Source organism: Acomys minous (genome assembly GCF_964271855.1).
Source record: "Acomys minous genome assembly, chromosome: 6".
Lineage (NCBI taxonomy): Eukaryota > Metazoa > Chordata > Mammalia > Rodentia > Muridae > Acomys > Acomys minous.
In genome coordinates, this window is record NC_140487.1 from 109,361,014 (window position 1) to 109,387,360 (window position 26,347).

Here is a 26,347-nt window from a genome sequence, read left to right on the forward strand (position 1 = left end):
CTGGTCTATAAAGGGAATCTGGGACAGCCAGAGCTATTACACAGAGAAACTGTCTCAAAACCCAAAACAATCTACATGACTTTCCAGTCCTTTGTGGTACGACAGGTTCAATCCAGCTCATTTATTTTCTGACAGCGTCATCCTGCTAGAGCTACAAGACAGCACCAGCACTAGTGACAAGAGGGGGAAAGTCTAAATAACCCTCAAATACACTCACATGGAGGACAGGCTCTTAAACGTGGAGTAGGGGATAGATACAGGCTTTCTAGGTATAAATATTAACTCTCAAAAGGTTCAAAATAGGGGAAGGGAGTAGGGCAGAAGGGGAAAGGAGAGTGGTTCAAAATCGGACCCAAGATGTTCATTTAGTGACAAGCCCCCTGGTGATCATGATGTCACAGGCTCAGGGTCCATACTTAAGAACCTACTGAAGACACTGTCCAGTAGAACACTTACCTTGCCTAGCAAGTATGAGGTCCTAGGCTCAAGTCACAGTTCTGGGGGGGGGACGGAAGCTAAAAATGTGGGTTGTTGGAGTTGGCCTAGAAGCCTAAATCATCCCTAGAGCTCTTTCTAGTTCTGTTATTCAATAAATAATAATTTATTGACATGCTTAATAATTTAAGACATGTTCCAAGGTAAGGGTGCATACATGCAATTGCTTTTTCCCCCATCCTTCTTCCCTCTTAAGTGTGTTTTTATAATACTGGAGGAAGTAAAGCTACTGGGAAAGAATTTCCAACTACCAAGAACAAGAAGGCAGAAGCAAGTGGAGGGCGTATGAAGCTGCACACCTGTAACTCCAGCTACCTCAGAGGCCAAACTGGTCTCCACACAAGCCAGTCCTAGGCTAGCCAGGGCTAAGTGGACTTGGCTGTGTTTCTTACTGAAAGAAACAAAATTAAGCAAAAGCAGAGTTCTCTCAGCTATGGATAAATTTCAACTAAAAAGGTGAGAGTGCTTCCTCCCCAAACTGTAGAGAATCACAGGAAACCTGTGTCCCAAATCACTACCCTTCAGAGCTGCTCCAGAGTTATTCCCAACAACCTTAACTTCACAAGACTCATCAACGCTACCAATCAGAATCCTATGGGTTTCTCAGGGACTGCTTAGGACGTTAAAGTTTAGCAAGATTGGGCTAGGGAGAAATACCACAATTTCCACTAACAGTGCTAGCAATGAAGCAAAGCCCGGGGCTGGGGGTGGCTTCAAATGCCAAACGTCACGCTTCACTTCATCCCAGGTGACAGGGGCAGTTTGAGGCTCTCAACTCAAGACAGCAGCATTTTCTAAACAGAGACCAGCATGCTCAGGGTATCTGTAGTCTAGACCTGCCCGGAACCCAGCCGCAGCCACTGTGGAGTTTCCACAGCTGCGGCTGCTAACAGGAGCTGAACATCACAATTTTCCATGAAGCCACTTCACAAATGCCCAAGCCTCCAGGTTCCAGTTTTGTTGGTGTGGAAAGGCCTGAGCCCTCCCTCTTCTAGATGCATGAATGATTAGCTGGGAGCCAGGGTGATCCAGTAAAGCACCGTTCAGTGAAATGGACTGGCCGTGGTGGGCTACTATTACATACTAAAAACATGGAATTTATACTTTCTCCCCTTTAGATTTTTGCTACATGTAAGCCAGGCCTCAAATTGACAAGCTCCCTGCCTTAGCTTCCAAAGTGTTGAGCTCAAAGGTGTGGCACACCACATTTAAACCTTTATTTTTTTATTTTTTTATTTTTTTTACTAGCTGTTGGTTGGTTGGTTGGTTTTAGGTTTTTCAAGACAGGGTTTCTCTGTGTAGCCTTGGCTGTCCTGGACTCACTTTGTAGACCAGGCTGTCCTGGAACTCACAGAGATCTTCCAAGTGCTAGGAGTAAAGGTGTGCCACACCTGCCCAGCTATTTGTACTGTTTGTACACTTGCTCACTTTTACAGTCCTGGGGATTGAACACAATGCCTTAAGCATGCTAGGTAACTATCCCACCACCTAATCCCCATCTTACTTTTTATTGATAGCCTGTACAACTTAGTGAGACCCTAACTTTGAACTTTAAAAGGTAGACTTCTGTATTTTATGTCTAAGAGTGTTCTGTTCCAGAACGTGCATGCCTAATACCCAGGACCTCAGGAGAGGGTATTGGGTCCCCGGAGCCTGAGCTAGGGGCAACTGTGAGCCACCACGTGGGTGCTGTGAACCACACTCCAGGCCCCTGCGAGAACAAGTGCTCCCAGCAGCTGAGCCTTCTCGCCTTGAAATCCTGATGCTCCTGCCTCAGCTTTGGAATAAGTAGAACTACAGGCCTGTGCTACTAAGCTTGGCACTTCTTACATTAATTTATTCCGAAGGACAAGTAGCCTAAGATGGCCTCAATAGCTATACAGCAAATGATGACTGAACTGCTCGTTGTCCCGCCTCCACCCAGCCTCCCGACGGCTTGGGATCACAGGCAAGGGGCGCGCACCACTGCGTCTAGGTTATGTGCTGCTTGGGATCAAATGCAGGGCAAAATGTACGCTAGACGAGTACTCTACAACTCTGCACTCCCAGGCTACTTTTAATGAATTTAAACCACACAGTTACATATGGCTGTGGCAATCATACTACAATGTAATTTGAGAGCAACGTTTCCAATGTATTACTTCCTGCTAAATAGGCTCCAAACTTCCTATTAAACGGGCGCAAACGGGCGCACAACACTGGCATATACAAAGAGTGAAGAGCGCAGTGATTAGATATGCTTGAGTTCAAATCCTAACTCACCGTCTGGACTTGACCACTTTAGTTCATAACTGAAAATGCACATAATATACAGCTCCCCTCAGCCTATAATCTCAGCACTTGGGAAGCTGATGCAGGAGAATCACCATGAGTTCCACCCAAACCAAGACTATAAAGTAATCTCTAGGCCAGCCTTGGCTACAGAGTGAACCCCCCCCCCCCAAAAAAAAAAGCTTCTCATGGTGCTTGTATTTATTTCAGTGTCTTTCCAATACTATATATGCCAAGCTGTGTGTACTAGTTCCTGATGCTGCTGTCTTTGCCACAATGGCTTCCTGTCACCCCAGTGCTGGCAACTGAACTTAAGGCCTTGTGTGCTCTCCTTGTTCTCCTCGTGTTACATTCGCAGGCCTACATGGCTTCTAGTGGCAAAACTCAACCTTTCAACATGCAACATGACGTCATTCTCAGCACACTGCAAATCTGTCACACTTATACATGTCCTACTGTAAATTTAGTGAAGCATCCTAAGGCTTAACAGCAATAACTAACTACTCCATTAAACTGGCCGTTTCTTAAGTCCAAGTTAGTTTTGCTTTGTTTTGAAATAGCATGGAATCTCACTACGTAGATCAAGTTGCACTTGAATTCCAGGGCTCCAGACTCCAGATTAGCTGGAATTGCAGACATACACGACCACTTTGGCTAAGTTCTGGGACATAAGAGTTCAGGCCTTTTTTTTTTTTTTTTTTTTTAAAAGACAGGGTTTCTCTGTGTAGCCTTGGCTGTCCTGGACTCCTTTTGTAGACCAGGCTGGCTTCGAAGAGTTCAGGCCTTTTATTTTCAAAGTTCTAACTGTTCAATTGCAACGGCACCTACTGCAAGAAAGGGGAAGGTGCACTCCAGAGAGAAAGCCCAGTTCAAACGATCAGCCAGAAGGCAGCAGACGGCTTCTGAATTAGAAGAGGGGAGGTTAAACAGCCATGAGAGAGTAAGGAAGGACATTCTGAGATAACGCAATCTGTATTGACGAGGGTCCAATGTGCAGGCCCAAACACACGTCAAACCCCAAAAGCTTACAGTTGCATGGCAGCAAATATGTTCCCTGCACTTGGAAGGCTAAGTCTAAGACCACACTGGCCTCATAGCAGGACCCAAGTCCTCATAGTAAGACCCAAAAACAGTTTCTCAAAATAAACTGATTTTTTTTTCGGGGGTGGGGGGGTGGGGTGGGGGGGTGGGGTGGATCAAACTCATTCCCCCTCACCAAAGGCTAATCATGATCAACAGCCATGCAGCTTATTTGGCAAATGAAAATATATTCAGTTATAACAACCAGACCACTCTGACCTCATATCAAAAGATAATATAGTCATACTTCTGACTTTAAAATACTGTGAAAGATGCGGTTGTAGTTATAGGAGGAAAAAGAAGGTACCATCCAATTTCTTAAAATATAGAATAACATTAAATCTTCATCGATCAGCTTTATTGAAACAGAAAATGTTCCACTTCATGTAAAATAGAAAAAGTCAGTATCAGTAGTCAGCACCACAGACAAGGAGAAACAGAACTCTTAGCTGCGAAGAGCCAGAGACTCCACTCTGGGAAGACAGAGAGGAAATCCTTTCAATGGGAAACCACAGGAGTAGATTACTGTGATTACACTTCAAAAGCAAAGGCTCTGCCACAGAGACACATAATTGAGAGGAAAATGCTGGCCCTTGATCAGGGAAGTCAGGCCCCCTGCTATATACTCGCCTACATTCATAAAAAAATAAAAATAAAAAGAGGGGGGAGAGCCCTAAGAGAACGCATCGCTCTACCACTTAGCTCCTTCTAGCTCACTGCCTAAGTCATAAACTGCCTGACAAATGCAATGAAGGCAGCTTAGGGGCATCAAAGGCAAGGATGCTTAAGCAGGCTTGTCCTTCGGAATATATTCAGTACAAACAGCTTGCAGACTAACCACTTGCGGGGTTCCCAAGCTCCCAGAAAATGGAATTACAAGCACCTCCAGACCAGGTGGCTACTGGAATCGCTCCCAAGTTCTTTATGTACAAGGAAAGCCACAGTGACCCTGTGAACTGAAAATGTAACAAACTGGAGTTCATCGGGGTTAAGTGTCAGATAATCAAAGTGTTTCAGAGCACTCAAAAGATTCAACATAGTTGCAATTCTCTATCTGACCATAAGCCGCTGAGAGAAGAGCCAAGACCAGGCAAGCACTAACACTTCAAGCACCAACCAGAAGAGCTCACTCCCCACATCATGTGGGGAAACAAACTGTGACCCTGAAATAAATGTCTGAGAGGGAATCGCCATCCCAAGCCAAAGACGCAGAGAGGAAATGACCAGAAGCGGAGGTAAGGGCCAACTTTAATGCCCAGCAGTGCCAAAGACTAGAAAAATAAAGTGAAGGGTTGGGTCAGGGACTGCCAAGAGTGCCCATCGCTGGAAAGGAGAAGTCCTGACCAGCCACGCACTGTGCCTTCACTCTAGATGCCAACTTGTCCGTGCCAGGATAAATCTAGAGCCATACCCTTGGATTTTGGACCTCCAAATAGTATTTCTTACTTCTTGTGCTTTCAATTTATTCCTGGCCAGATTTGTTTATGAGTTTTAATAATAACAATAAAAAATGCATCCCTGGCTCTTTAACCGAAAGAACCCCCTAATTGATTCCCACAGTAATTAACCTGCATTTTACCTCAGAGAGCGGTAGTTAAGGAAGTCGGCACTGCTATTTATAACTCATCTCAAATTGAGGGCAGACTGCCTAAAATCTAACACATCCCAGCTGTACTCCTGTTTGAACTGGGGCCAAGGGAATTTTTTAAAGCAATCTTGGCACCGAATGAATGACACCAACAGTATGAGAGCTCTAGTGGTTGTGTTGTGGTGACGTAGCACTGGAGGTGGAGGGGGGCAGTGTACTGTGATCCCTCTCGTGCATGCCTGCTGCTTGAGTCCCAGTACAGTAAGCTGGGAACCGCCCACTGAGAGCCAAACACAGGAAAAGGCTTTTCCTGTGGACCGCCTTGAAGTGAGAAACACATGGCTAATCTGCATAAACTCGAAGCCACACCGCCCCTGCCAGGAAGGTTAGTGCTCGTAATCTCTGGCCATGGAGCTGGCTGCCTGGGAAGACTTGGACTGGCGCCTGATAACCCAGAAAGAGCCGGGAGAACAGATGGGCAAGGACCCCAGCAGACTACAGCCCCGGGTCACGTGACTCGCCACATGGCCCCGCCAGCACACACTATTGTCTAGCTGCAGAGCTCCTATACAAAGGCACCAGGCCTCAGCTTCCTGTGATTCTAAGGACTGGCAGCAGCTGTTGACGAGTTCCTGGAGGAGATCCTCCTCTGTGAAGGGGCACTCCAGGCAGGCAGAGGTAAGTCCAAAAGTTAAGGCCTCTCCCACCCAACACGCTTTCACTTTCCCTGCCAGCTCCAGGAAATCACTTAGATCTTAGGACTAAGGAGAATCCCCCTGCAAGAACAGCCTTGTTCCCCACAGTTGACCAGCACAAATCACTCCATTGTTCTTGTTCTCTACAGCTACCTCCCTTGCCTCCGCCACCCCCTCCAGGACACCATGGCGCTGACCACTGGTCAGATTCCTACCCAGATCTAAGAGGAAGTACTATGAAATCAACTGTCCTGAGACCCTGCCTTCTAAAGAGACTATACGAGGGATGGGGGGCAGGATGCTGTTTTGTGGAGATAGTGTCTCTTGCTGTCTTGTCCAGGCTGGTTTCTAACTCTTGGGCTCAAGCGATCATCAGTAATGCCGAGACTACGGGCAGTTATACCATACACAGCCACGCGTTTTGCTTTTAAACAGGGAAACGTGACTCCATGCCTAATCTTTAGCCTTAGCAGAGTGACCTCACTGTGGAGAAATGGCAATCAGGGAGGTGGGAAATGGCAATCTCATCACACATACTACCATTTTATCAGAGTCAAACCAGCTGGCCTGGGAGCCTCATTATTTATTATCCAAGGACCACATGCCAGTTCATTCAACTTTTGAACAAACCAGTCACCTGCCTGTGTAGCTGCCTGTTTGCAACCACCACCACTCCAGACCATTTTGTTAGTTCTTTCAAACTTCCTGTGTTTAAAAGCTGAGTAAGAGTACCTTTCCCACATACCAGGTGAGGGCTGCAAACCAGACCCACGGTCCTTCCAAATCCATACTGCCTCATAATGGTACAGATAAGCTGGGTATGGTTGGCCCATAATCCCAGCACCCAGGACACAGCATGTCCTAGGATGCCCTGGGTTATACAGCCAGGTTGACCAAAAACAAACAAACAAACAAAATTCTGACTCAATAAGAAAGGATTTGGACTATGGATCCCTATCCAGACCAAGAGCATAGAAAAACGAGCAAGGTTTAGAAAAGGAGAGCAAGCATCTAATAAAATGTACTGATTATGAGAGCCAATTGTAATAACCACTTCACAGCTGCCCACCCAAAGGAAGCGAGCCAAAAACCCCACAAACAGGTGGCTGGGTTTCTTTACTTGTTCACTGGCACCATTAGAGCCCTTCCAATAAAGCAGCTAGAGCACCAAACTAGTATTTCACAGCAAATGAGAGGCTCTCTTTCATCCACAGCACTTTCATCAGCTACCTTTACAGAGAGAAGGCTCAACCTACAAGGAGGAAGACTGAACTTACATGCCCAATTTTCCTACTTCTAACTCTAGTATTGCTAAGATAAAACAATCAACTTCTTCAGAAAATACTCCTCTTGCTGGGTACAGCAGTGAATGTCTTTAATCCCAGCAGAGGCAGGAAGATCTCTCTGAGAGTTTAGGGACAGCCTGGTGTACATAGTAAATCCCAGGCTAGCCAGAGCTACATAACAGAGAAACCCTATCTCCCCCTGCCCCAAACAAAAATCTAAAAAATAAAATATTCCTCTTCAAATGTTGCTTAAACACAGGGCCAGAAAAACAGGGTAAGGTTCCAAGAGGACAGGCAGAAACTGAAAGGTCATCTGATAAGTCTGGAGCTCCCTTGTTTACAACTAACAGATAAGGCAAGTTCCTGGGAGGGGCAGAGCAGGTGGGCTCCAATCCCAGTTCTCATAGCAGCTCCTGGGAGAGAGCAGGTAAGGGTGAATCCATTTTAATTCAGTTATGGTTCTCACCCCAACTCTACCAAGAGGAGAGGTCAGGGATCCTAACCTCAGAGGACCCTGTTTCTCTTATTCGCCTCACCTAGCATACACTCTAGGAAGCTGGACCTATATGCAAGATTTCCTACTTTAAGGAAAAGGGCTTCAGATAATGTTTAAAATATGGGACTATAAGAATAAAGGTCCAGGCTGGGCGATGGTGGCGCACACCTTTAATCCCAGCACTCAGGAGGCAGAGACAAGTAGATCGCTGTGAGTTCGAGGCCAGCCTGGTCTACAAAGCAAGTCCCAGACAGCCATGGCTACACAGAGAAATCTTGTCTTGAACATACACACAAAGAGTGAGCTAGGTGTGTGCAGCTGGGTGTTTGTTTAACAGAAGGACGTGGATTTGATTCCCAGCACTGGAAAAGCAAACAAAAACCCAGGTATTTCTCCCTACCTGAAACTGTACATTATAACACACACATATGGTTTTTTTCCCCCAATATATACATGGCTATAAAGAAATTTATACAAAGCAAGAAAGAGGTTAAAGATAAATCATTTGCAACAAACTGTAAGTTAAATGAACATCTGTCTATCAAAACATGGAGTTTTCCACTGAGTCGTTTCAGATAGAAATTTGATTGTTGGTACCTAAAACCGCAGACAGCCTACAATGTGAGTCCAGGACAGCCAGGGCTACACAGAGAAACCCTGTCTCAAAAACAAAACAAAACCTCAGAAAGCAAAACCAGATAACAAAGGGCCACACCTTGAATTCCAGTACTCAGAGGCAGGTGGATCTCTATGAGTTCAAGACCAGCCTGGTCCAGAACAGCCAAGGCTACACAGAGAAACTGTTTTGAAAAAACACAAAGGGAAGGAAGGAAGGAAGGAAGGAAGGAAGGAAGGAAGGAAGGAAGGAAGGACAAATGAACAAGTTACTCTTCCATTGCAATAGCATCCTTAAAGTTGAGGGAGAAGTGATCACTCACTTCTCCCACTCAGGTGAAAGCAGGAGCAGGGAGGATCTTAAGCTTGAGTTATCCTCAGCTACGGAGTTGAGGCCAGCCAGCCTGGCCACGTAAGAGTCTGTCTACACACACACACACACACACACACACACCTCACAAACGCAGCTCCTAAGTAGACAGACTTCAGCACTGCCTTTCCTGTAAACCATTTAAAATATAAATCCTGAACCTTTCTCTAATTCCTTCTCCCACCAGGCCATTACCACACAAGGTGGCAGGTGCTGACCCTCACTTACTACCCGCCCCTAGAGACAGCATGTAGGCCCAGGAGGAGGCTATGGTCGGTGTGTGCGTCAGTGCTCGTCTGCCAGATAACATCCTTACGCAGCTTCTCCCTGCGCGAGTCCCACATTTCCAGCAGCAAAGCTTAGAAGGCAGAACAATTAACACTTAACCCAAACATCTGAGACAAAAGCTTCACATGATCAACCAGAGGCAGAGGCAGGGGGACCACTGTGAGTTGGAGGCCAGCCTGATCTACAGAGTGAGTCTGGGACAGCCAATGCTACACAGAGAGACTCTGTCTTGAAAAACTCCAAGAAAAAACAAAATGATAGGGTTTGGAGCCACTTTAGCAAGTGCCATTAAATCAACCAGCTGTACAACAAGGATGAGACTATGCTTAGCCGTATATAATGCCCACCCCGTGTGATTCTAGCTACCCAGAAGACTGAGGCGGAGACTGGAAAGCTCAAGCCCAGTCTGAGCAACACAGCAAGACACTATCTCCAACAGAAAACCTTGAGCAGGCAAAATGGCTGCAGTTCCTAGGACCCACATAGTAAGAAAAGCCCCATTTCTGTTGTTCCCTGACCTCTACACATGCCGTGAACAACCCCTCCCCCAACAAATGAATAAGCAAAACTTTGTAAATTTCATGTTTAACAAAGATATTTGACAGTTCAAATGTTAACTACACTAGAGGGAATGCTCGTTGAGGGTACCAACATGTACAGCACCACTACAATTATTTCTTCCCCTTACAGCCTCAAAAACAAAAAAGAGCAAAATGAAGCTTAAAATAAATTTTTGACATAATTAAAAAAACAAGCCGGGTATGATGGTGCATAAGCCTTTAATCCCAGCACTTGGGAGGCAGAGACAGGTGGACAGGCTAGCCTGGTCTACAAAGAGAGTCTAGGACAGCCAAGGCTACACAGAGAAACCTTGCCTCACAAAACAAAAACACCAACACAAAATTAGAAGGCAAGTCCAAAGCACCACATATTTTTCGGCTTGTCCCCCCCCCCCCAGGAATTTGCTCAATAACTCCTTCCAAGGAAGAACTGACAACACAGCCAACACTTTGCGGGGGGGGGGGGCGGGGGGGGGAGCAGGACTGGACAGGAAGGGCTACCACTCTAAGTGCCTGTACTTAAATGTATGACATACTTCATTCACTCACTCACTCACTCACTCATTCATTCATTCAGGTCACAGAATCTTTCCAATGCTATTGATGTTTTCTGCAGAGCAAAGTGCCCAATGCCCTGCAGTGCAGCTCCCCACAGAGAAGACGGGCCTCACCTACCACAGCAGAATATAGTTTACAACCTCAATTTAACCAAACCTAATCCTTGGAGCAACCAAGGAAAAAGAAGTCAGAACTGATCAGTACTAACCCTAACAGCTAAACAAAGACATAAAGGAAGAGCATAGCATTTTATCTTAAGTAATAGTTGGGAGTCAGGCCTAATGACCTGGTGGCTCTCGTGTAAGGCAAGCCAACCTCTGTAAGAGTGCGGCCAGCCTAGACTACTGATTGAGCTCCATGCTATCCTGGTTTATAAGTGTAAGATCCAATCTCTTCTTTTTTTATTGTGATAACTCACTACCTTCGGACCAGCCCAATTTCTCTCAATCTCAATCTCGCGCTCTCTCTCTCTCTCTCTCTCTCTCTCTCTCTCTCTCTCTCTCTCTCTCTGGTTTTTGATACAGGGTTTTTCTGTGTAGCCTTTGGTGATCCTAGACTAACTTTGTAGACCAGGCTGGCCTTGAACTCACAGTGATCCGCCTGCCTCTACCTCCCGAGTGCTGGGATTAAAGGCATGCGCCAAATCATTTTTTACCTCTAGTCATGTGTTCTAAGTACAGCCGTACTACTATCTGTTATTATCACAACTGCTTCTTCACAAGTGTCCTCAGAGACAGGGAATGTGGGGTCCGTGTGCCCAGCTCACTGTCTGACAGGGCTACAGCTCAGTCAGTACCCGCTGACTGAGGAAAGCAGACTAGCACACGGAAGGCCCTTGTGAGTTACTGAGCTGGCAAAAGCCCAATTATTTTATGCTTAACTTAAGCGGTAATTCAGCAAGGATAACAGCAAATTAAATGAGGACTTTAAAAGGAGTCTTGGCAGGTGTGGTGGCGCACGCCTGTAATGCCTGTAATCGGGAGGCAGAGGCAGGCGAGTTCAAGGCCAGCCTGGTCTACAAAGTGAGCCCAGGACAGACAAGGCTACACAGAGAGACCTTGTCTCGAAAAAAACAAAACAAAACAAAAAAGACAGTCTTTGTTACTCATGCAAAGTGACATGACTTAATACCAAAACAAGGCACTCTCAGCAGCTGATATGCCCTGCCCAAAGGAAAGGTCCTATGGTGCTTCTTCTAGAGAAAGGACCTTGGTGTGGACAAACTCACAACGGGTAGCAGTTCTCTTCTGTCATTCTTGTGTGCCATATTTATCAATGTGTGATACAGCACAAAAGGAGTACAGAGTAAAGGTCTGTAACCTGCACACAGCTTCACCTATGAGCACAAAACACTGTCAAGTTCTTCAGAGCAGTTTTACAATGTTCTTCCACTTTCCGTAGCTTGCTTGCAGACAGTATTCAAAACCAACTAAACAAACAAGTAAAGGCAAAAACTACCACTTTCTCTTTTAAAAATCACAGTTGGAGTACACATATACCCAAATAAGTGTAATAAAAGATACCAAGTCTAAGTACACAGTTTTATCTCTTGCCGAAGTTTTTCTTCCTGTCCTAAAAAGGGTATCTGAGCACCTCACTGAAGAGTAGGACTGAATTTACATACAGACATGTAAAGCATGCTACACTACATTTCAACACCAAAAGGTGACAGCAACGGCACTCACTATGCTCACCACACTAATTCCTGTACCTGGGCCCCTGCCTGCTGGAAAATGCCAGTTTTTCATCGAGGACCCACCCCCAGCCTACTGCCATTACAATACCCACAATTACTACAGAGTTTTGTTAAAGAAGGGCTCCATCACTGGGCATGGTGGTGCACACCTTCAATCCCAGCACTCGGGAGGCAGAGGCAGGCAGATCTCTATGAGTTCAAGGCCAGCCTGGTCTACAAAGTGAGTCTAGGCCAGCCAGGGCTACACAGAGAAACCCTGTCTCAAACATCCTCCCTACTCTCCCCCACCCACTGCAAAAAAAAAAAAAATTTTTTTTTAACTTTAATCCCAACACCTAGAGGGCAGAGGCAGGTCTCTGTGAGTTCGAGGCCAGTCTGATGTCTGGTCTCCAGAACAGCCAGAGGTACACAGAAAACCCTGTCTAGAAAAACAAAACAAAACAAAACAACAAACAAAAATATTTTTCACCGGAAATGCATGGGGCTAAAGTTAGCAGCTGCTGTTTTAGAGATGTAGTGCCTGTCTTCTTTGCGCTCTGGCCAGTGGATCACACTGGAATGGATACTTGGCATAGTCTAACCATCAAAGTCTAGACGCCGTCTACCCCTCCCCCACCCCCTCCCTGGCCTCCACTCTGGCTCATACTCTTCAGAGATTATCTTATTTCAAAGAACAAAGAACATCCCTTTGGTGTGTGTGTGTATCTAGGTAGGTGAGCCCAACTACTTCAGTCCTGTTTTATTTTAAACCCAAATGCCATCATGAGAACACTATTGGTCACTTAAGGTTCTCTGCAGGGAGTTTTAAAGAAGTCAGTCCCAAGCTGCACTACAGAGCAAGGACTGGAGTCACAAACTGGAAAGAGAGGAATGTCACAACGCTGTCCCACAGCAACTGAACCCCAAAGAGCAAAAGAGGCTGAGGTGTGACCTCTAGACCATTTAGGAACTTCTGTGGATAAGGCGCCTCCTGCCGCTAGTCAGCCTTCAGAGCAGAAGCCAGTGGTGAGAAAGCTAAGCGGTAAGGCAGCAGGGGTCTTTGCGGAGCCGGCGCACTGGTACCAGCTCCAGCGCCGTGAACTTACTGGAATGCCCGTGCGCTTTACAGTCTAGCAAGCTAGATACCAAAGGAGGGAACGAAAGGGTGTGGAGAGGGGAAGAAGTGCAGCCAAAGGCAGCAGGACAAGCAATGAGCCTGAAGCCCACACAGACAACACAGAACTCCCTGTCCTCTGAGCAGACGCCAATGCACAGGCCACACTGTGGCCTCCTGGAGACCACTACCCTGTCCTGGTCGGGTTTTAATGATACATTTACCAGGCAGCAAGGAAAAGGAGGCCTGGTAATATACTTGTTTCCAGGGGAAAGACTACATGAGATTTTTCAGGAAGCACAGGTTCTCCACTGGGGATAGCTGACCATTTCTGCAATTCCATTACATTTCCAAGGACAATCTTGAATAACAAGAACTCACACAAATGGGGACAAGTCTCTTGACTAACATTAACTCACACAACTGGAGCCAGTCTCAGCTCCAATGCAAGCGTCTCAGACAGGGCTCGCACTTCAGTGATGAGAGTACTTGCTAGGGCTCTGCAACACCTTCAAAAGGGACACAGGGGAAAAACTCAGGCTGGTCACTTAAGATTTGGCCATGAGGGGGGAGAGACCATCTCGTTCCTTCTCAGATCAGGTGGCCATCACAGGCACAAGTTAGTGTTCCAAGGCTGGTATCTTTTTTTCTCCCTGAAACAGAATCTCATGTAGCTAATTTGAACTCCTGCTCTTCTTGCCTCCATCTTCCAAGTGCTAGGATTAGGTAGGTGCGCACTAAAGTGGTTGTATTTGGAAGACTCAGACATCTCCAACTTCCAGGACCAAGGGACAGGCTGTTATTGCCATGTCATCTCGCTGCAGAACTAGAAGGAAACCCAGCAAGGCCAGTCATAAATATCAGTGTGGGAACCACCCCATTAAGAGTTAATCGTCACTGCAAAGAAGGGTCCTGGGCAGTACTGGGTCTAGCCTGCTTCTCGGCGGCAGGAGAGCAGGAGCAGCACTTTGTAACGGCACGTGAGTCCTAGTGGGAAGATGCTGAGACCACAGCAAGAGAAGTCACCTAGAATCTAGTCTACTGACATCCTGACCTTACACTCCCGCTCCCCAGAACAAGGCTTTGTTATTAACAACTGCAGTATCTTTATTGCCTTTTCTCTATCCACTAACACTTTTTCATCACACAGTATAATTAGAAGCACCTCAGGCAGTTTAGATATGCCCTGCAGCCCAGTTGAGCATAAATGCACAATTCAGTACATCTCAATTTTGAGTGTCCATCAGGGCAGTCTAAAGCACAGCACACTGCTGCATTCTGGGTTCAGGGTTTCACTGTCCAAACAAGGCCACCCAGGCAGTCTCTCAAACCAGACCAAAATTAAGGTCTTCAGGCAGATATGGTAACATTAGAACACGTGTGAATTCAAGGGCAGCCTGGGCTAACATGACAAGATCCTGCCTCAAAAGAAGAAAAAAGGCTGCCAGCAAGATTGTTCAGTGAGTGAAGTGTTACCCATACAGGCCTGACAGCCAGTTTGACCCCTGGAGCCCACGTGGAACAAAGGGAACAAGGGCCGACAAGGCTAGTCTCTGACCTCCATGTGCAATGTCACACATCTGCACTCACACACTGTACACAGTGTGTAAAAACACGTTTTTGAAAGAATTTCCATCACCTAATAGTACTTTTCATTTATCTTTAGTGCTTATAACCTTCAAAGTATTTTTTAAGTATTTTTTACTTATTTGTATTCCCTCTTTTGATCTCTGCAGGTACGTACACACACACACACACACACACACACACACACACACACACACACACGTAAAAGTAACACCGGAAGTAGTTCTGGGCAATTATAGAAATGTCCTAAGTAGTCCTGGTTCTTAAGTGATTTATTCTAGGGAAGAAAAGTTAGTATTTTAGTGCGGGATGACTCAGTGACAAGAACACTTGCCTGGCATCAAGAGAGCCTTAAATAAATAATAAAACCACAGTGCTGACAAACCTTACTTCACTCCCAACTTAATCTTAAACCAACGACTACCCTAAAGGATGTCTTACATTACTTTATTTCCATGACTGGAAGCCAAAAGAATGAACAGAATCCTCCTCTTTCAGGATTTTGAATAAATGAGGAAGTCCGTAAGAATCTAACATGCTGCTTACTCAGCACAAACTAGGCCCATAGTGCACATGAGCTGCTGTGAAAATTCACTTTCAGCACACTACTACTTCAAAGTCAAGACCTCAGTAAGGATGCCTGGCTCTAAGCAATGTTTTGGACAAACTGTTCCCCAAAGTCCATTAAGATGTAGTTTTCTTCTGCAGCTTGGATTCCTAAACAGGTAAAAGCTAAAAACCAAATACACAGGTCATCTGAATTGGACGATAAAGAGTTTCTTTCAGGCTTTGGACTAAAGTGGGTCCAGCCTGTGAGTTCCAGAACCCCAGGATCAGAGCAGAACAATGTCCAAAGGGCAAAGAGAATGCCAGCTGCATTTGCCAGAGACACGGCAACACACACAACAACTAATCGCAGCCTTTCTGCCTGCAGAACCTGTGAGCTAAGGACAGAAGGGAGCTGTGACGGCGGTCCAGAGAAGGAAACTAGAAGCTCCAAAAGGATGTACCCAAACAGCGCGGGTCCTCTCCCACAGAACCAAATTCCTACTGTTCTTAAGTGGAAGCACACCAGGCTTGAGTCACCTGAGAGTAAACAGCCAGGCTCAAATGCACTCTTGCCGAGCACGCTGTGAGCTCAAGAAAAAACGGAGACAAAACAAAAATCAAGCACAGAACAAATGGGCTTTTTAAAATAACTGCTATCACACCGACCCCTCACACTCCCCAGCTGCTGTCACACTAGATCTTTGGGGGTGGGTAGGGGATCCTTTTAACAAGTTTAAGAGTGAAAAGCATATAAAAATCTTAGCTGCTGGTGATGAGCCACAGACAACCATGAATGTGCCAGTGCCAAGGGAAAGGGAAATCTAATATCTAACACTGCAGACTTCAGAACACAGAAGCTACAAAGCCTATGAGGACACCCAAATGCAAAAGGGCAGGGGTGCAGGCAGCACATGGGACAGTCTCCTCTTCATAGGCATGTCTGCGCCTGTGGAGCACAGAGCCCGGTACTAAAGCCCCTTGATACTTCTTAGTATCATCATAACATCCTGGAGGATGTTAACTACCTGTCCTGGATTACTGGGTGATTTCTAATATGCACCATAACCAAGACTTAAGTCTCCATGTCGGGATGGAATGCCCCACTGCAGCCTGCTGGGCGGCATTCCTGGCCTCGGGCTTCTTCCCATGGCAGCCCACCTTACGCTATGCAGAAGCCACTGGGCAATAAGAGCTCGACCTGTGCAGAGACACAAGTGGCCAACAACCCCCCCCCCCACCTCCTTCACCTGCAACACAGAACAGAACAGAAGCCTTTCTTTCCTCCATTTCATTGGGGGACGGACACTTTCACTAAATAGTGAAAATTAATGTTTAAGTCAATATGTACCCTAACTTACATCCCTCTAAATGTGGGCCTGGGGCTCAGTGGTTATGAGTATTTACTGCTCTTACAGAATGCAGAAGACTAGGGTTCAGTTTCAAAACCCCACGTAGCAAAGCCGGGCGGTGGTGGTGCACACCTTTAATCCCAGCACTTGGGAGACAGAGGTAGGCAGATCCCTGTGAGTTCGAGGCCAGCCTGGTCTACAAAGTGAGTCCAGGACATCCAGGGCTACACAGAGAGACCCTGTCTCAAAAAAACAAAAAAACAAAAACAAAACCCACGTAGCAGCTCACAACTACCTGTAACTCCAGTACATGGGATCCAAGCCGCCTTCTGAACTCCTGGGCCCGTGCATTATGAAGCAGATACACACATTCAGATACACACACATAAAATAAGCAGCTAAAGATGAAATGTGGGATTAAAGAGTTCATCTTATGTCCTGTGCACCTACGATTCAGGACAGGCGAGATACGATATCTAATGTTGAGTTACACAAATTCACTTTCCCAAAGTGCAAAGCCCCTAAGGCAAAAATGTTGGAAGAGAAGCATGGCATGGTGCACGCGCCTTTAATCCTAGCACTGGGGAGGCAGAGGCAGGCGGATCGCTGTGAGTTCAAGGCCAGCCTGGTCTACAAAGTGAGTCCAGGACAGCCAAGGCTACACAGAGAAGCCCTGTCTCAAAAAACCAAAGATTCCTTAATTGCAGGGCTGACAAGATGGCTCAATAGGCAACACTGTTTGCTAAATGAACCAGCCTGACAAGGGTGCACTCACCTCCGACCCCTGCAGGCTCTATGTTAAGGTAGGTAGAAAGAGGTACCAACTCCATCAACTCCACCACGTAATCATCCTCTGATCTCTACACTTCATGGCAATTACACACACACACACACACACACACACACACACACACACACGGGTTTTTAAAGAGAATCCACACTTCCATACTGGTGTGGTGTAACTGCTAGGCCTAGCATGTACTTTATCTAGTTATATACCTAGTTCTATCCATGTGTTGCAGTGGCTCGGCACAAGTCACACAATTCACCCTTGACTATTAAGCATCCCTTGATGGTCCTTCACAAGTGCCAGGCCCAAACACAAAGATCTGTAGGTAAGAGAAATCACAATCTTTGCATTTCAAACTCCATTTGGAATGAGTGTTTATGGCATTGACTTTTTTGGCCAGTCAACCTAATGAACAGTACTAACGGCCATTTCTCTCAACAGACTACAACAAACTGCTCATCTGCAGGCTTATCCAATCCATCTGCCAACCAATATAAAATATAAGGTCTGCGACTCAGCATGAGCACAACTTGCAGACCTTTAGACATTCATAAGGGCAGTGTTAAGAGTCCTAAGCTGGAGAAAGGGCTCAGCAGTTCAGAATGCTTCCTGGTCTTCCCAGTTCAGTTCCCAGCACCCACACTAGCTGGCTTACCTGTAACCAAAGGAACCACTCTCCTCTTCTGGTATCTGAACACATGTGACATTCTCTCACACAAATAAAAGTAATAATTATTTGCAGAGAAAAATTGGCTAACTCTAAAAACATTGCCCAGGTTTACCAACCAAAAGTGAACCGCTCCAGCTAGAAGGCTGTCCCCAGCACACAACTCAGAGGGTGCCCAGATCTTCCAAATGCAGAGTTACTACAAATAAATCTACAAACTGGTCTAGAACTTAGCAGACTCCAACACAGCCACAGGAACCACTAAGCCTGTGCAACCATTCTCTCTCAGGGACTAAAGTAAACTAGAGGTCCTCGAATGGCTCTAAGTTTGGATTCTATAAAGCCCACAAAAGGCCTGGCATGGTGGCCAACGCCTTTAATCCCAGCACTCTGGAGGCAGGCGGATTGCTGTGAGTTCAAGGCCAGCCTGGTCTACAAAGTGAATCTAGGACAGCCAAGGCTACACAGAGAAACCCTGTCTCAAAAAACAAATAAACACCCCACAAATTTAGAAACCATTATGGATAAAGAACAAGTTAATATTTGAACTCTTTTCCCTTTTAAAATATTTAGTTTTTAGGCAGGTGTGGTGGTGCACACCTTTAATCCCCAGTACTGGTGAGACAGGAGGACCTCACAAGGGTCTACACTAGTCTACTGACCAGCCAGGACAGCCAGGACTACACAGAGAAACCCTTGTCTCAACCCCAAAGCAAAAGCTTGCCAAGCACTACATATGTGAACTGCTGGCCGACCAGCCCTGCTCACTCCTGACTCCCTCTCACCTACATCCACAGTAAAACCACTCTGCCAAGATGTCTGGATGTGTACACACAACCCAAGACGACTAAATTCCTTGAAAGCAGATACTGCCTCTGTCTTTTCTAGGGAGTAGGTGGGCTCGAAACAGTCTTCCTATGGACCCCAGGCTGGCTTGAATTGGAAGCAGTTCTCCTGCCTCAAGCCTACCAGCCCCTAACCCCAGGTGCTCAAGTTAGACGCACCACTTGGCTCTGTCTCCACCCTTTAAATCCTTTTCTAGTACCTAGTCAGTAGAAGTATTTGGTCCCATTTCTCACCCACTGAAATCTCCAGATCTCCTGATCTGGAAATTATGCTCTCAGCAATAAGACTGCAGTTCTAATAATATTGCCACCTTTATAGTGTGGGAAAGGCCTTAACAATATTGGACAATCAAAGTCAATGTCATCCAACTCGCCCTTTTCTTAATTTTGCTTTAAAACAACCTGATAGATAGCTTTTGTAACAGAGCTGAACCTAAAAATTATTGTCAGGCCCATAATTACATTCACAGTCCCTGCTATTACCTAAGCTAAGCCAAACAGGCTCTCACAGAACACTCATCTTTAAAAAACAAGAACAAAAATTCCCTTTTTGTGAAGGAACTGAAGTCAGTCGGCGGACTTAGTTTTTTATTTTGGGGGGCGGGAACAGGAGGGGTGGTGGTAGCCCTGGCTGGCCTGGAACTCTCTCTGTAGACCAAGCTGGCCTCAGAGTCAGAGATCCAGCAGCCTCTCTTCCTTCCCAAATTCTGGGATTAAAAGTGCCCCCATGCATTTAATCTCAGCACTCTAGAGGCAGAGGTAGGTGGATCTCTGAATTCAAGGCCAGCCTGGACTACAGAGAGAGGTCTAGGCCATCCAGGGCTACACAGAGAAACCCTGTCTGGAAAGGGGGAAAAAAAAAAAAGGTGTGTGTGCCAGCAAGCCTGGCTCAGTGGGTCTAGTCTTAAAAGGCAATGACAAGGTCTTTCTGGTCATTCCACGAGGCACCAAATCAGGTTCTTTTTTTCCTCCATAAAAATAAAGTTACTGAAGGACAAATTCTACCCAGGTAACCCTTGAGACAGGATCTAGTAGTGAGCTGACTGACCTAGAGCTGGGAGCCAAGAAGCATCTTAGCCATGATTATCACAGAGAAGCCCTATGAGAACCGTATAAACGCGCCCGGCCCCTGAGCAAGGCAGTTTATAATGCACAGCTGAACACGAGAGTGAGCTGACGCGGAACCTTCAGGATCCTTCTCCTCTCTGGTATTCCAGATATGTAAATGCAATCCAAGACGACCTCATGCCAAACTACAAATCCTTTTCCAAAGGAACAAGGATTTAACTCTGTCTCCTAAGCCAAGCTGTTGAACACACTTCACATTGGAACTTAGGGCGTCCTTTCCAAACTTCTGTTGGCTTTCTCTATGTAACAGCAACTGACTTTTAACAAGGCTTCACGTCTTCAACTTAGCGTGGACTCAAGCCGCAGGTCTCCTTCCATGGGGGCATCTTTTACTCAGCCCTTCTTCTGGATCGCCTCTCCAACCCTCTCCAACCTGCACGCCTGTCCCCAGCACCACCTTCCTCCCTTTCAGCAGGGTTATTTTATTCTACCTCATGAGGTGACTAGCATTATCTTTGCCTGAAAACTGTTTATTAATTTGTCTGTCAAACATTCTATAGAACCGTTTACGTCTTACTACAGAAACCTCCTGGGTACATATTGACAGCTCAGCAAGTATTTACACAAAGCTCTGAAACATCCAGTTCCTTCAGAGGAAGAAGCTGCTGTGTCAAGCAGAGAATTATCAAACACCTTTTCTTCTACCTTTTTTCGTCCTCAGTAGAGGAAAGCTTCCCTCTAGCGCAGCTCCAACATGCAGAAATTACACTTCTAAACTACTAAAAGACGAAAAAAACATGAGAAATGCAGGTGTGCTTGGGGGTAGTGGGGCACAGTTCCAGGACTACAGCCAGCCAGACCATGTAGTCCTTAAACCAGGGTAGGAGAAAGACAAATAACCTAAAGAATTTACTGTCTAGCCCTTAGTTTTTCCTGTTCCAGGGTCAGAACTTTTGTTCCTCTCAGCAAAACTTACAGGGCAAGTCCAGGCATTCAGATTACAACCAACTGCCCAAACCAGACCTAGACCTGCCCCAACACTTGAGTCTGAAGAGCTAATCGCTACCTCAAGAAACACCCACCCGCCTGCCTCAGAGCAGTGTGCTCATGTTAAATTGTATCAATATCTACTTCCTATCTCACCCCAGTGGCAAGCCTCTCGGGGATCCTAAAGCAAGTATTTTCAAGTCTTAATGAGGTCGGCCTGGTATTTCATTGCCGTCACTGTTTTAAAACAGGTGAAATGACTACTGACAAATTCACCGTTTGAAAGCGTCCCCCATGTAGCCCTCAAGTTCTACTAGTTTGTCCCTGGCACAGCCCAGGAGACAACTTTGAGCTCCTTAAGCCTAAGGGAAGAAAGATGGCGTCAAAAGACACTCACCGCCATCCTGACCCCAGGAAGCCTGAGTCTGAAAGGCAATCTGAGCTACCCATCAGGACCATCTATCTCAAACAGGTTCAAACCACACCCAACCCACGGGGGAAGGGGAGGGGCGGTGGGGGTTCCAGTGAAGAAAAAAACATATTATGGAAGAAATCAATGAGTTTCAACACAGAACAAGATTATTTGGCCCACCAGCTTCATTTAACTGAAAATGCGAATGACTAGCTCTGGGTCAGTTTCACATGGAAGCCAAGCCTGGCTCTCTCCTGAGGTGCAAGCTCTCTGAACCCTCAACTCAAGAGTGCAGCTAAGGACCAGTCCAAACAAGAAAAAGAGAAGAGAAGAAAAAGGCTTAAAAAAAAAAAAAAAAAAAAAACAGAGTGGATTCAGAATCTCAAAGCTCTAGGAATCCCAGTTCACTGGAAGAATACTACTCAGTATCAATTTATTCTGCATACTTAGTCGGTTTGTTTGTTTTGAGACAGGGTCTTGTTATGTAGCTCTGGCTGTCTTAAAAATCAGGGAGTCTTCATGGCTCCTTCCCTCCCTGCTGGGGTTACAGGCATGCACCACGGTACTGTTCCAGCCTTGACACAGGGTTTCCTCTAAGTAGTCCAGGTTGCCCTGGAACTCACCGTGTAGCCTAGGTTAGCCTTGAGTCTAAGACCTTCCTGCCTCAGCCCCAGGAGGACTGGGGATACAGGTGTCAACCACAACTCTTGGCTCTTGAACACCGTATTTTAAACATCTGCATGCTTCCATTGCTTCTAAAAGCAAATCAATAAATACACTCTTCTGGGGGTGGGAATCAGGGAAGGACCCAGTCCATTACTTTGTTAGCCTACTCCCACATTTTTAAAAAAAGTTCACTAACTGCTGCCGGGTATGGTGGCGCACACCTTTAATCCCAGTACTAGAAAGGCAGAGGAGGCAGATCTCTGTATGTTCGAGGCCAGCCTGGTCTACAAAGAAGAGTCCAGGACACTCAGTGTGACAGAGAAACCCTGTCTCAAAGGGGGGGGGGGGAAAGTTAAGCCAGATGTGGTGGCGCACGCCTTTAATCTCAGCACTCAAGAGGCAGAGGCCAGGTGGATCACTGTGAGTTCGAGGTCAGCTACAAAGCGAGTCCTGGACAGCCAAAGCTACACAGAGAGACCCTGTCTCAAAACAAAAAACAAAAAACAAAAAAAGTCACTATCTGCTGTGTGCGATGCCTAGTGTAGCTGACATCACACCTGTACCAAATGAACTAACATGCGAAAGTCAGAGCATGTGCTGTTTGTCATAGTTTATGGGGGGGGGGCCGACCTGCAACTAAGAAATCCTTATGGAGATCAATACGGAAGAAATCAACCTTGCTGTTTCCTCTCTTCTCACACCACCGTCCTAACTCAACACCCACAATCATGAACAGTAGAGAAACATGCCGTCTCCACAGCCGCGCTGTCTCACTGGCTTTCCTAGCCCCTCCTAGGTTGAGAAAACACCAATTGTCCTGTATTCCAGCCAACCCAGAATATCTGCCAACAGGCATCCTGATAGCAAAAGCAGGAGTCCTGTGTCTGTTTCCCAGAAGTTTGGTGCATCAGCTGACAGCGTACTGCAGAAACTAGCGACAAACAGCCATGCCTCTGCAGTCCATCCAGAGCTTACTGTCGCTCCACTTTGTTTTGTAAACAGGGGTCTCTGTGGCACAAGCTGGCCTCAAACTCCTGAGCCTTCTCCCTCCAACCACACACATCCGTGCACCGCCTCATCAGGCTGTAGAGTTCACTTTTTCACTATGATAAGCTAGTACTACTCTCAAGGTATTATTGATAAAGGTGCCAACGTAAAGCGCTTTACATAAACCATGCCCATGGGTATCCTAAAGCCATGTTATCAGTACCATCCAAGCCCTTGAAAACTGGTGACTAAACCGATGAAGGAAAGCATCACTGTGATCAGTCCTAGATCCTATGAAAACACACACTAATCTTTACTTCGTAAAACCAAAGCCAAATAACATCACCACCTTACCTGCTCATCTGTTAGAAGAAAATATTTTGTTTTATTTGAGGCTGGATCTCATTGTGCAGCTGTGGCTGGCCTAGAACTCACACAGATCCACCTACTTCTGTCTCCCAAGAACTATACCACACCCGGCCCTAAAAAAAAATACTCCTTAATCTGTGACTGGGCTGGGGAAAGGAATAACCTTCCTAAGAATACTTAGGGACTAGGACTCTAGCTCAATTGGCAAAGTGCTTACCAAATATGTGTAATGTCCTGGGTTCAACTCCCAGCACTACCTAAAAAACCTGGCCTAGGGCTGTGACAGATGACGGCTCAGTGCAGTTGAGAGCACAAACTGCTCCTGCAGAGGACCTGGGTTCCTTCGGTTCCCAGTACCACAGCAGGCAGCTCACAGCCACTGCTAACTCCAGTTCCAAAGAATCAGACACCTTCTGGCCACTTCTGGCACCTGCACATAGCTGGTGCACATAAACTCATGCAGACGCACAAACACATTCACATACACAATTTTTAAAATCTACAAAATCAAAACAAACATGCCTCGTGAAACATTCGTACGTAGATTCCCACCAACTCAGGGGTGGAAGCCGGAGGATCAGGAGCACAAAGTTACACTTGAGTTCAAAACCCACAAAAGACTTCAAAAGGCAGCAGGAGGATCTCAGAGCAAAGCCCACCCCCACACCCGAGGCTCAGCAGGCTGAAGCTGCACTACCCCCCCCCCACACTTACTGCTGGCCACCGCATCCCCTACCTCTCAGAACTAAAATGAAACTGAGCAGGAATCTATGTTGTGAGTGTTGGGGCCTGGTAATGATAAAAGAGAATTAAAGGAGGAGACGGGGATGGGGACGACTTACTCAGCAGCGCACACAGGACTCTAAGCAAGGACAGTGGCCACATTTTTATTATGTCCTCTGGACAAGACATATGGCTAGTGCTTAAGACACATAGGTAATCCTCAATTATTTAATGACCAAACCCCGAAATTACCGCACCACAAAAGTTGATTAAAAAATAAATAAATAAAGCATGGCTCCTGCCTGTAATCCTAGCACTTGAGAGGCAGAGAATCAGGAGTTCAAAATCAACCTCAGCTACACATACATTGTGAGTTCCAAAGCACCCTCTGGTACATGAGACCCTGACCCAAAACAAAAATCACTGTTTTTAATGCACCCTGACCCTCACCCACAATTATTCCCTCTAATAGCTCTCAATAAAGGTAAATTTCTTAGAACAAAACAAATCGAGAGAAAGCAGACACAGATCATAGAATGACCTCGGACCTATGCATACTGTCTTCTAAGACTCAACGTAGCCCCAGGCAGCAGGGGGGAAAATGAGTAGTTCCCTATTGTCACACAGAGGAACACATTAGGTTAGACTGCAGCATCACAGCAGACCTGCCTTACATGGCTTTATTCAAAGCTCCCAGGTCAACACGTAATTATTGTTCTGAGTGAACAAAACCCAGAACAGAGGTGCGACTGCTAAGAATGGGAACCCAAGTGAGCTTCTCCCCCACTTTGAAAAGATGACTCCAAAGGGGACTTGATACTCCTGGCCAAAGCACCCAGGAGGAGGAAAGCAAAGAAAAATAAAACCAACCGCAGGAGGAGGTACCTAACAGTGGCAATCATTGTATTTTTACACTTTGGAAGATTGAAAGAAAAAAAGTCACACAACTGAAAATACAAATAAAAATATTGACCAGTCTCTACTTTAAAGCTCTAAAATGACTGATGGCAAAGCAAATATTCCAGGAACAAGTCATTAATTTCTTAAAACAAGTCTTTGGAGGGTGGGGGTGGGGGAAGGAAATCTGTCTAGATCTGGAAAGACATCAGCATCTCCTTCAGTTGAGCTGTTCTCCCAAAGTTCAATTAACAAAAGAAAGTGTTAACAGGACTCAACATGTAAACAAAGAGGCATGCAAGCCTTGCTTAAAAGGAACTGGTGAACCTAATATCAAATTCTATCAGAAAGCGCCCTGCAAAATATTAACAAAAATCATCTTCTTCCCCACAGATCCCACATTTGCCACTTAATAAAAAAAGGCCAATAAAATAATTTCAGTTCTGTAAAGTGAACAGTGTCAAAAAAAATTACTCAAGACAAATGTATCTTCAGAGCCATCAAAGGACTCATTTATACCGTCAGGAAAGTCACAAAACCAAAACAAACAGCAAACCCATTGTAGAGAAAAACTCAGCTACTGTTCCAACACAGAATCTATTTCAGACCGCATAAAACATAACAGGCAGAATAAATCCAAGGAACAAGCAAAATGCCATCGCCGCCTCTTTTGTTTCAGGCACAATGTAACCAGGGCAGCCTGTCTGCGACTCGCTCCCGCAGATACAGTATCGTGGCTTAAACCTCCCTCCTCAAGGTCACAGCCAATTTCAGCTCTGGAATAAAAGGCGGATGGTGGCAGCGATGGTTTGGGTTATCACTGGCAGAAAAGCAGAGTGTAAAAGTTTATGAGCTCATCAGGATTGTTGTACCATTACATCAGAGGCAATTATAAATGGCCAAGAGCAGAAGATGGGGAGCCAATCAGATCACAGATAGGATGTCAACCTAAGACCAACTGTCTCCTGGCTTTGACAGAAGGATTTTACCTCCATAATTCAAATCCCAAACCAAAGCAATCTGCACTTACTACTCCAATCACTCAGCTGTTTACCAGCACTTCCAGAGAGAAGCCCAGGCCACTGGGCCGGCGGAGACTAAGACAAGAGGTGGCCCGGGCGGCCCAGGGCGAACCACAGTCGGTCTCAAGCCGCCCCCAAGCAGGCCCCAGCTCTCCCCCCGAGGTCCCCCAAGCCCTAGGGGCCACTCTCTAAAGGCACATATTGGGGAACGGCTAGAGCAAGGCAAGGGGGACAGAGGAGCTGCAGGTGAGCGAGAAAACGCTGCTTCTTTCCCCCGCCCCGGGTTCCTGACACTGCCTACACCCCTAACCTGAACCCCAAGCAACCCCCCCTCACCC

The 26,347-nt window shown here is 46.1% G+C and overlaps 1 protein-coding gene across 3 annotated transcripts in view; it reads right to left on the reverse strand.

The window, feature by feature from the left end:
• The window catches only part of ARID1A (AT-rich interaction domain 1A), a 75,927-nt gene that overhangs the window by 48,102 nt on the left and 1,478 nt on the right, over positions 1-26,347 (reverse strand). The gene's annotated exons all lie outside the window — the stretch shown is intronic.